This window comes from Rattus norvegicus, chromosome 8 (genome assembly GCF_036323735.1).
Source record: "Rattus norvegicus strain BN/NHsdMcwi chromosome 8, GRCr8, whole genome shotgun sequence".
Taxonomy (NCBI): domain Eukaryota; kingdom Metazoa; phylum Chordata; class Mammalia; order Rodentia; family Muridae; genus Rattus; species Rattus norvegicus.
The window spans coordinates 16,236,049-16,248,657 of NC_086026.1; the positions used below are offsets into that span (position 1 = coordinate 16,236,049).

The window sequence follows — 12,609 nt, forward strand, 5'->3', positions numbered from 1 at the left end:
GTTTTACTCTGAGAAAAGACGCTGTGAAGAGTCATCAAATTCTGGGAATTTTCTTTTCCTTCTCTACAAAAATTTGAATTCTTGTAGAGTGAGATAGAATGGTAACAGTATCTAATAAAGTCATTCTTTCTGATGAAAGAGAAATTTGTCTTGGATAGACATCTTATTCAATCACTATCAGCTGCAAAAATAGACCAGGATTTTTTTTCAGAAACTACTTTTATTTTTTAATTTTTTAATTTTTTATTATATATTTCTTTACTTACACGTCAAAAGTTGTTCCCCTTCCCAGTTTCCTGTCCATGAGCCCCTGTTCCCTTCCCTCCCCCTCCCCCATACGGGTATTCCCCCTATACATCCCCCTTATTGCCCTCCCCCATATTCTCCTGCACTGGGGGTCCAGCCTTGGCAGGACCAAGAGGTTTCCCTTCCACTGGTGCCCCAACAAGGCTATTTTCTGCTACATGTGCAGTTGGAGCCCTGGGTCAGTCCATGTAACTTTGAAAATATGTCTGTTGTGTCATGTTATGTGGCAAGAGTTGATAATGTCAACGCCCTGAAGGTAGAAAAAAATTAAAAGAGTAAATATAACACAGCCCACATCCTCCTTTCATCTAAATACTATGCCACCAATGGGATGCTTACTCTGAACGTGTGTTTTTTAATGCTCAAACCAGAAAAAAATAAATGACACAGTTAATTCTTTAAGTTATTTCAAAAGAAAAATTACCCTTAAAAATGCAACTTTGTTTTGCATGAAATATCAATTTTAGGGAAATTTTTTTATAGCTCATAATAGGATTTTCTACTTAATCTTTGCTGAGGATAATAAAATTGCCTCCTTTAATTCCCCCTCCCATCTGTCTTTCTTTACTTTCAAACATCTTTATGCCATATAAAGCTTTATCACAGTTGTATGAAAGAGACCACTCTAATTATTTTCACTACGCCTTTCTGTTTGATATTCTATAATTAGATTACTTAGTAAATATTTGATGAAGAGGTTGATTGGTTGTTTACCTATAATATGCCATTGAAGTGGCATAGTATTTACCAAATAAATAATAAAGCATATTTGATTTATAACCCTTATTGCCAAAGTCATCAAAATAAAGCCATCAGCAAACAAAATCAGGATAGAAATATATTTCATTATCATTTGTAGTAAAAACATTTTTGTAAAATGTGTTTATACTCAAATAATTCTATTTTTGCTCTAAAATTTAGTAACTCTTTTACTGTGCAAAGATGAATTTAAGTTTGCTACTAGTTAATGTGCCTCACATTCCATTTTATATGTTATACATTTAGACATGCAATAACAAATAAATAAAGAAGAGGCCACCAATTAGAAGGAGGTTGGGGAGGAATATATGGGCGGGTTTGGAGGGAAGAAAGGAAAGGAGGTGATATTTTAATAAGAGTAAAAACTCAAAGATAAAAATAATTGAAAAGATTCATGAGATTAACTTTAAAGTAGTAATATCCATAACAAAATGCAAAGAAAATAACTAAAGGCATAAGTATAGTCTGCATTATTTTACTATCATACAAAATTCAAACCATCTGCCTTTCTTTCAGTTTAGAATTTCTGATGTAAATAATACTTTAAAAAGGACATAAAGACTGATTTTTGTAGTGGAAACAACTGAACAACCAAAAGAAAAAATGCCCAAAGAGAGATAATCTCATTCAACATGTGCAAATAAAATTATATCGTGAAAAGCAAAGACATGAGCTTATTACCACCTGTTGAGGATGGTGTGCAAGGACCTGGTAAAAGAGGTTTAACTTCAGAAGACTAAAATGCTAATATCAATGTATACTTACATAGAATTAAATCAGTTTTGCCTTTTAAAACTCTCAGCTAAACCTTGAACTTGCATGTATTTTTGCCTCAAGATACAAAAGACACATTTCTAAATGTTCACAGTGTTCCTCTTGTGGTTTCTGAGTTTGATGGTAAAGTGTGTCATTTCTGAAGAGCTTCCTTCACTCCCATTTCCTTCTTATCTGGTCACTAGGCTACTATCATTGACCCCCCAGAAAGGGGAGGACATTTTCTGTGTCACTAAGAGAACCACACTGAAATGAATGTGGTGCCAAATTGAAACCTGAGCTTCTCTCTAAGCACACCAACTGTGGATTTGGTTTCTGTGTGCCAGAGTGAGTTCAGCCCCCTGTTGCAGTACTCAGTTCCCTCTTTTAATTCTTCCCACTCCCCAAGATCTCCAAATCCAGAAAGACATGAATGAAACTGGATCAAAACCTGAAAGTTTTCAAGGTCACAGCCTTTAATTTTCTAAAGGATTCATAAACAGACAGAAAGATGAGAAGTGTATTGTCCACTTTACAGTAAGGGACAAGAAGGGCTAACATTTTATAAAATGCCAACTCTTGTTGAGAAAGACAATATCCACTTAATTTAGAACAAAATCATGCTTCTCTTGTTGTCCTTTAAAGGCTCCTTATTCAATCATTAAAAGGAGCACCCTGGATTAAAGTTTCCCACTGTTATATGATTATGAACCTTTTGATTTTTCCACAATTGATAGCTAATATTTATCTATGAAAAAGATGGTCAAGTATTAATACTTCCATTTGTCTGAGGAGACAGTTCAAACCATCATCAGATTGAACATTTCTTTCTTTTCTTTTTTCTTTCTTTCTTTTTATTTTATTTATTTATTATTTATTTATTTATTTGGAAGGAAAGGGTTTATTCAGCTTACTTCTCCATTTCTGTTCATCACTAAAGGAAGTCATGACTGGGACTCAAGCAGGTCAGGAAGCTGATGTAGAGGCCATGGAGGCTTGCTTCCCCTGGCTTGCTCAGCTTGCTATCTTATAGAACCCAAGACCACCAGTCCAGGGACGGCACCACCCATAATGGGCTGGGTCTTCCCCCAGTGATAATTAATTGAGAAATGCCTTACAGCTGGATCTCATGAAGGCCTTTCCACAACTGAGGCTCCTTTTTCTGTGATAACTCCAGCTTTTGTCAAGTTGACACACAAAACTAGCCAGTACAATTGACCCCTTGTCAACTTGACACACAAGCACATCACTATTAAGCCTCAACCCTTACTTTCTTATTCATCCCCTAGATCTAAATAACTTTAAGAGTAACACAGTCTTTATATATTAAAAGTTCATTCAATCCCTTAAAAATATCCAATATCTTTTAAAATTCAAAGTCTCTTAACTGTGGACTCCACTGAAATACTTTCTTAAAGAGGGAAATATATCATGGCACAGTCACAATCAAAAACAAGATCAAACTAACTAACTGGCCAATGTCTGGGAACCACTCAAGGTCTTCTAGGCTCTCCCCTAGGGCTTGAGTGGCTTCTATAGCTCTGCCCTTTGTAGCACACGCCTTGTCTTCTATGCTCCAGCTGCCTGTACTCTACTTCTGCTGCTGTTCTTGGTGGTCATGTCATGGTACTGGCATCTCCAAAATGCTGCTGTCTTCTGCTGCAACTAGGGTTCACCAACAGCCTCTCACAGGCTCTCTTCTTGGGGGCAAGCCTCAACTCCTTTGCATGACCCCTTCAGTCCTGGGCCATCAATTGCCACTGAAGGTGCACCTTCACCAATGGCCTTCCATGGCCTCTCACAGTGCTTAGCCTCAGCTGCTCTTCATGACCCCTTCATGCCTTCAAAATCAGTATCACCTGCGTGAAGCTTATACACTTGCAAGTCCAGCCACAACACAAGGTATAACATTAGCTGCCTCTGGAACACAACAGCCTCTTTGTGCTCTCAGAAAACACTTCCCAGAAGATTTCACCTCAATGATGCTGGTCTCTTCTTAATCACCACTAATTTCTTATCTCCAGCTGACCCGCATCAATTGTCCCAGTAACTCAAAGATTAGCTTTAGTAGTTCTGGTATCTTGTTAATCATAGCTGATTCTTTAGCCCCAGCAAACCAAAACCACATAATATTCACAAACAAAACAAAATGGCCATGACAAGAGTCTTTAATCTTCCCTCTGAAACTTTACAGGCCTGGCCTCCATCTTCTGCACTGTTCTCAACCTCATCTTCCAAGCTCCTACAGAAGCTCTTAACATCCCAATAGCTCTTGCAGCGTAAAGTTCCCAAGTCCTTCCACAGTCCTCCCTGAAACATGGTCAAGTTGTCACAGGAATACCCCACTATGCTGGTACCAATTTGTTTTAGTCAGGGTTTCTTTTCTTTTTATTTTTTTTCCTGTTTTTTTTTAAATAAGATATATTTCTTTACTTACATTTCAGATGTTATTCGTTTTCCTGGTTTCCTGTCCATAAGTCCCTTCCCCTCCCCAATACAGATATTCCCCCATACATCCCCCTTACTGAACCCCCCATATTCCCCTGCACTCGGGGTCCAACCTTGGCAGTGACAAGGACTTTCCTTTCCATTGGTGCCCCATCAAGGCTATTCACTGCTACATATGTAGTTGGAGCCCTGAGTCAGTTCATGTATAGTCTTTGGGTAGTGGTTTAGTCCCTGGAAGCTCTGGTTCGTTGACTCTGTTGTTCTTATGGGGTTGCAAGCCCCTTCAGCTCTTTCAGTCCTTTCTCTAATTTCTCCAAGGGGATCCTGTTCTCAGTCCAGTGGTTTGCTGCTAGCATTCGCCTCTGTATTTGACATGCTCTGGCTGTTAGACAGGAATTTTTAAACAGAGAGGGTAAAACCTTCAGAAATAAAACAGGTTAATGACAAATCAAGATCAGACACTAGCATTATTGAAATACAATTCAGTTGGTAGAGGGGCTAGCCCACACAAGGCTGTGTATTCTTTCCTCAATACCATATAAACCATATGTCTATACCCCATAACTCCAGGGATGAAGGCAGAAGAAGGAGAAACTTTGATTGACTCTCTTGGCTATATGAAAAGTTCTTATCAGCTTGAAATTCTTGACACAATGTTTCAAAATTAGAAATAAATATAGAGCAGGAGAGAATGGAGAAAGGAGAAGTGATACAGTTGAGGTAGAGGATGGGGAGGAGGGAGGGAAGGAAAAGAAACTCTGAAAATATGTTCATTCTGTGGATTATGTACAAAGAGATGTCCAACCTGTGGACATTCCACTACCTAAAGACCAAGCTACACCTCTCCTGGGCATATACCCAAAAGTTGCTCCAAAGTACAACAAAGACACATGCTCCACTATGTTCATAGCAGCCTTATTTATAATAGCCAGAAGCTGGAAAGAACCCAGATGCTCTTCAACAGAAGAATGGATAAAAAGAATGTGGTACATCTACACAATGGAGTACTACTCAGCTATCAAAAACAATGACATCATAAAATTCATAGGCAAATGGAACAAACTAGGAAATATCATCCTGAGTGAGGTAAGCCAATCACAGAAAAACACACTTGGTATGCACTCAATGATAAGTGGATATTAGCCCAAAAACTGGAACTACCCAAGATGCAATCCACAGACCAGAGGAAGCTAAAGAAGAAAGATGACCAAAATGTGGTTGCTCCCACTCCTTCTTAGAAAGGAGAAAGAAAAATATCCATAGGAGAGGATATGGAAGCAAACTTTAGAGCAGTGACCCAAAGAGGCCATTCAGAGCCTGCCCCACATGTGGCCCATATATAAACAGCCACTAAAACTAGACAGGATTGATGAAGCTAAAAAATGCATGCTGAAAGGGACCATCCGGTCTCTCCTGAGAGACACATTCAGAGCATGTCCAATACAGAGGTCAATGCTAGCAGCAAATCACCGAACTGAGAGTAGGACCCCCTTGGTGGGAAATAGAGGAGGGATTGAAAGAGTTGAAGGAGCTTGCAACCCCATAAGAACAACAATGCCAACCAACCAGAGCTTCTAGGGTCTAAACCACTACTGAAAGACTATACATGAACTGGCTCAGGGCTCCAACTGCATGTGTAGCAGTGAATAGCCTTGATGGGGCACTAATGGAAAGGAAAGTCCTTGTCACTGCCAAGGTTGGACCCCCAGTGTAGAGGATTGTTAAGGGGACAGTAAGGGGAATGGATGGGGAGGGAAGCACCCTTATAGAAGGTGCGGGGGAGTGGTGAGGGGGCTGATGGTCAGGAAACCAGGAAAGGGAATAACATTTGAAATGTAAATAAGAAATACCCAATTTTAAAAAATGGAAAAAAAAAAGAAATTCCTGTCTAGCTAAAGTATCTGAATAAATGATCACATATTGATCAGCAATTGATTGACACACAGGCTTTAAAATTTTTGGCATTCCCTTCTACAGGGATTATACTATCACATCTCAAGGAAAAGAGACCTTTTTCATGGTGTTCAGCTACAGTGAAAATTACAATGAAATTTCATTTTATATATATATGTGATATAATTTCATTTATATATATATAAGTGATATGTTATTAATAATCCTAAAATTCTCATTTTTATGACATATTTATTTTTTGATATTTTAAGAACACCAAATGGCCACTGTTATTCTGTGACAATTAAGAGAGTATGAGATGTTTCAGTGAATTATATGACACTGCTTATGCACTATAGTCTGAACAAATCATACAGTTCAAATTCCAAACATTCCATGCCATTCTGTTCATTTCCATTGGTCAAGGGGATCTTACAACAATGTAGTAATACAATAATTTAGACTCTGTGAAGGAAGCACAGCTAGCACAGAGCTGGGACCCACATAAATGAGCCAACCTGAGGGGATTCCATGAAGAAAAATTATAGCAGTATCCAAAGAATAATCTGGAAAATTCTCTTGTCTGTAAACAATTAATGTGGACTCTCCTCACACTATCAACCCCCCTCCCCTGTGCTTCATCCACATGTTGTCTTTTCTTTTTTAGATAGAACTGCATCTGGACACAGAAACTCATGAGAGTAATTAGCACAGAAGCTTCTAAACAGTAAGAGCTCTTCTCGACTCTGGCTCAGTGGGTTGTATAGTTACAATGCCCCAGAACCCCATGAGGTGCACATTAATCCAGCCATACATTTTATCAATCTATATTGCAAACTTTCCTAATATTAAATTTCCAGGATTGAACTTAAGTCTCAAGCAGGCAGTCTTACTAAGATGATTGAAAGAATTGAAACTCATTTAAGGAAAACAAGTCATCAAATAAATTAGTAAGCCAAAGAATATCAAGGATTTGTTCATTAATTACATTTCTAGGATGTTTCGTTGTTTCTACAAGAACTACTTATGAATTTTAAGTACAGATTTGGATTCCAAAAAGTCTAGCTTAGGGGAGATAAATCATTTCAACAACACCTCTTCATGTTGTCTATAATACATTTAGATTTTGAACTTCTAGATGTTTAATGTTTAAAGGACAGAAATACCTAAAATTTAAAATAATTCTTATTCTCACCTACAGACACATATTTACAATTTGAATATTAAAATTTTAAGACAAGTCATCATTAAAATAACATTAAGTGAGAATTCCTAGCAATTATTAAAGCTACCAACGTCACTGTACTGAAGAGTTTTTAGCATCTATATTCATCCTAAAATAGTTTCTATTATTCAGTTAAACATAGAAAAACTTTGTTTCAGATAATAGCTAAATATATTACAGATTAATGTTTTTCATTTCAATTTTAACATTGTAATAGTAACCTACAATTTATATGCAACTTGTCCTTTGAATTTTAAAACTCAGGAGAAAGAATTCTTTAAGAGGTATGCTTTCTGGTTTGTTATCAAATAATACAATAACACTATTATTCCAAAGAATTTCCAGTTTAAGATTTAATTAAACATTGTTACTACACTATGATATTTTCTCACCCTCATTTCTCCCTATTTTCTGTGTCATTAAATCACATGCAGGACATTTATTATTTTAAAGTATTCCCAAGTTTCTTAGATAAAATTTGGGAATTGTCTTGTACGTGAGGTCACCGTTAAGAGTCCCATTTGTTCATTGACAAAGGCTTTCACATAGCATTTAAGGTCTCCTGTTATTTTATCAAGATTTTCCCTCTAAGTTAATGTACTTACATGCTAACCCTTCAATTCTTACAGGCCAACATTTCTCAGGTGATAAATGAAAACATGAGAATTCCATCTACCATATCTTAATCTAATTTGATGCTACAACATGCCTTGGAACATAAAAGAAGAAATGTAACTGGGTCCTAATTACATCTTTTATTCCAGCAAAGTTAGCACTGCACGTTTTCTGTCACCATTAATTAATCTTCATGATGGGCATGTGAACAGAAGCTATGTGCATGGATCCTTCCAAGACTCAAGGACATTAATCTGTCGTGTTTTACTGTGCTCTCACAGGTTGCTTTTCATCAGTAACTCAAAATATTTGTCAGTGTTTAAGGAAATAGTCACTTTAGCAACACTAATACAACAACCACAGTCCCAACGTTGTCATTAGAATGGCACCACTGATGTTTTAAAGAAACTGCCTTAGATTGAGAAAATGAGGTTTCCAGATTCCTTATAAGGCTGTAACTTGAAGTACTTGTTGAAATAATTAAGCTAAAATTAAATTAAATACTGTAAAATGATCACTAACCAATTATTTTATATTTTCCAAAATAGTAGGAGATGTAGTTAAGCTAATTTGAAGAGCTATACTTCAAAATAACAAAATGGTTCAAAAGGAAAACCCAGCTAACTTAAACAGAATGTTTTATAAGTTTTCAGAGGTAACATTTATATCAGTTGCCCAGTGAACCATGTAACATTTAATGAAGATGAAATGTTACCTAAACAAAAATGATTTTTCAATAATGTAAGAACTGCTTTTAAAATTCCTATTGTCACTTACTGTGTCTCCTCATTAATATTCATTTTAAGCAGCAGGGAGTTTGTGCATAATTCTATAACGTTAACGTCTGAGTTACAACAGTATCACAGCAAATACTACACTCTTGAAAGGGATATTCTTGGATGAAGTCACTTGGGGATTTCAAGGTGAATTCAAACAGACCGTTTGTTTTCCCACTGTTATGTTTACATTTGGCTTATTTAGAGAAGAGCATCTTTTTAATTAAAATATACTTTCAAACATGAAGCTCAATATCAGTCAAAGTACAGATGAAATTTGATATGCTGGAGAGTAAATTTCTCATAAAGTAGCCCGTTTGTTCCTTAGTTCCTGTTAACATTGTGACAACATGCACAGAATGTGTAATTATTAGAGGCATTATGGGAGATGAGGAGGTGGTTTTAGAGTTTGTCAAAGAATGTCTCTGCTGTTTCAACTTCTACTGAGGATTCTGCTAATATGAAAGCAAAGTCAATCTGTTTTCATCCCCCTTGACTGCTCTCATCATCATCTAGGCTCAAGTCCAACGGCCTCTAACTCAGATAAACTTCACAGGTCTCATCATGACGGAAACAGAAGCAGGTTCACGCTTCCTAACAGGCAGAGCGATCATTAATCTTTGTTAGTATGAAAACATGAATTCAAGGGTGTCCACTCTCCCTATTTCTTCATTTTAGCACTCGACGTCCTAGCTAGAGCAATAAGACAACTGAAGGAGATCAAGGGGACACAAGTAGAAAGGGAGGACGGCAGATGAGCTTACAACAAGACCTAAACTCTTTAGGTCTCTAAATACTGAGGTGCGGACTATTTGGAGCCACAACTCACTCTCATGGAACATGAGATTCGTTTCACTTGTTAAGAGAAGTCTATTGACACATTTTTAAAAATGGCAACCAAGGAATATTGAAGAAATTGCTGATTTTAAAATCACAGAAAAAATTAGCTTCATGACTATGCACTCGATGCTACCCAATGAGACTTTATTTGAAACGGTTTAAAGTAAGTCAGAGGTTGAAATAATGTCATACAGAGTAACACCCTAATGGAGAGCAATGATACGATTTATAAAGATTGTGACGGATGACACATTCGCACCACCCTATACTAGATTAAGAAAATATGTTGCCATAGACATTATTCCCATAGATAGAAATGTGTTTGTTTTGCAGAGTTTGAAGAGCACTATTGTCTGCAGTGGAGGAAGAGACCACATTCTTTGACCATGTTAGGCTTTCTGAACAATGCAGAAGGGACTGCACTGGCAGCCATAGGCAGCATCGTGAGTGTTTCAGAGTATGTCCTCAAACACTTTGCATTTTAAGTCATGAGATCAATAATGATAAAAATCGCCTAAATTTGAGTTAGGCAAAGAAATTAGTATATAACACAATGTAAGTTTTATAAATAGTCTTTGAGAAACAAGTCCAGTGCATGTAACTCAGTAAAAATAATTTTGACAAAAAATTTTAATTATAAACCATGGCTTTTTAAAGACTTAGTCTATGTAAACTAAATCCATTTAAAATTATCCTAATAGCCACTGCATTGAAATGTGATAATTTGTTTTATTGACTTTTAATAGAAGTCATTTATTAAAAGCATAAGTCTGATACTAATTAAAAAACAATATATTCTATTTATCATAACTTACTAATCACATCCATAGGAATATTCAGTTCTCTTAAAGAGCAGAAAGATTGGAAAAGTTCATAATGGTCTTTAATCCAAATTCAAGTGTTAAGGAGTTTTTCCGAACTTCATTACTTTTTAAAGTGAACCAGCTTCTAATGTGGACTTATTGATCACAAGGAAATAGAGCCGCGGGGATGTCATAGCTCTGAGCATCCGACCAGCTTCTCCCCTGCTCTAAAGTGCTGAAAAGTTCACGAGCATCTAAACACAGCCTTGACACTAGTCTAGAAAAGCAGCATCTCCGAAACACACAACTGGGTTAGTGCAGGTTTGTGTTTTGGGGAATAAGAAGGAAAGGCACATACATAAGCTTTGGATGCCAGAGTTTAAGACTCCAGCTACATATAGCTCTGAGGAGAAATCACCGATTTCTGTATGTTCTAGTAAGAGCATTCATGCATATTTCACATGTTATTAAAATAATAAGGAGTCAAGTAAGTGTGATGGTGTAAATTATAATCATGCAGATAGCTTTATAGATTATAGAATGGGGAGTTTTTGATGACATGATTTTATTTCTGTTAAAAACTGTGTTGAACAGACCTAAATTCTATTTACCAAAGTCATCCTCACAGTATCATAGTTAGACAATTTGTCCTGATTTTATTTTAGACTTTATAGAAATGTATCTTTTGTTTCCTCTACAAGTAAAGAAAATTCCACAATGCCTTTGCCTGCACCACCACCACTTGCTGCCTTCTGGTGAGCTCTCTGCCCTTCGCTGACACCCTCTGGTCCCAACTGCTAAGTCAGCTTGAGCAGCCCGCCACAATCTAACCTGCTACCTTGAAGGTAGTGAAGGTTTCACAAATGGTCAAACAAAAGGATACTTAAAGAAGCATATATAACCAAGAAGTTACATTTCCCACTAAATTAAACTAATTAAAATGTAAGTTTAAAAATATTTTGGTGCATAGCCGATTTATAAAGTTTAAAAAATAAATATGTTCTATTTGTAAATTTTAAGTTTTTCTTTCTCATTTATTATCCAGTCACTACTAGGTTTCAGGCCCCCTAATGGCCAAACTAATTTTACAAACCTTGAGAAATGTTCAAGTATTATCAGTCATCCGATTAAAAATCCCACAACTCTTTCTTTCCAGATACTTTCCAAAAGCATTGGAATGTGCATGAAACTCCTGGCATCAAGCCAGAGCATAACATTTAGTTCATCATAGTAATCATTTTCATTTTTTAACTTTTAAGTATTTTAATTTTCTATCTGCTTGCATAGGACACCGGAGTGGGGTCTAACACAAATTTGACTCTGGTACTTTTCAGAAGTTTTAGGTAACATGAAGTTACTCACCGAGCCTTCCCTCCAAACATCAGTCTTTACACTAAGCAGTCCACAGTTTACATCTGATGTTCCAACTAAGATAGCTGGTCAAAAATTTCATTTCCTATATTACATTTATTGTTTTAGCTCTTGAGTCTGAACTGTATTCCTTCTACGACTGAGGAGATCCAGTTGACTTTTTATGTAATATATCCACTATGCTAACCACTTTGTAAAATCTATTCGTACATAGTCATTGACTGTTTACCCTCTCAGCAGTACAAGCATGCCTGCCAAGCTCAAGACTCGGGCTTATGCTGGGAAATATTAAAATACTTTCAGCATAATATGAGAAATTATGGGAAGCCCCACAGGTGAGTTGCTCACCCTGGCCACTGACACTCTGTAAGCATTTCTTCCTGTCTTAGTCTCAGTTTAGTCTTGGTGTTAATCAGGATGCAGAACTTAGAGCCTGCTGTGACATTTAGAGGTAATTCAGTCGGTGTGCTGCAGCCTGGTAACAACCAATTACATTTACAACAGTTTGTAAACTTAATTCATTGTTTCTTTTTTTTATTATACTGCTATTTTAAGGTTTGCTACTGTTTTCATTTCTTCTTTTTCATGGGTAAGACTTGGAGCCCAGAGCTGAATTACCTAACTGACTTCTTTTCATAAATGCATATGAACTCTGTGTGGGTAAAGCCTTACACATAGAACACTATCAAAGTTCATTGCAAACCTGTCCTGAAATTACCATGCTTTTGTCTTAGCCATGCTAAGTCTACATAAAATTATTCTGAAATATTAGTGAATTCTTTTTCCTTTTGGAATAAAATAAATTTAAGCAACCTAAAAA

At 36.6% G+C, this 12,609-nt stretch overlaps 1 protein-coding gene across 4 annotated transcripts in view; it reads right to left on the reverse strand.

Moving 5' to 3' along the window:
* The window catches only part of Cntn5 (contactin 5), a 1,231,995-nt gene that overhangs the window by 1,218,625 nt on the left and 761 nt on the right, over positions 1-12,609 (reverse strand). The window lies entirely within an intron of this gene.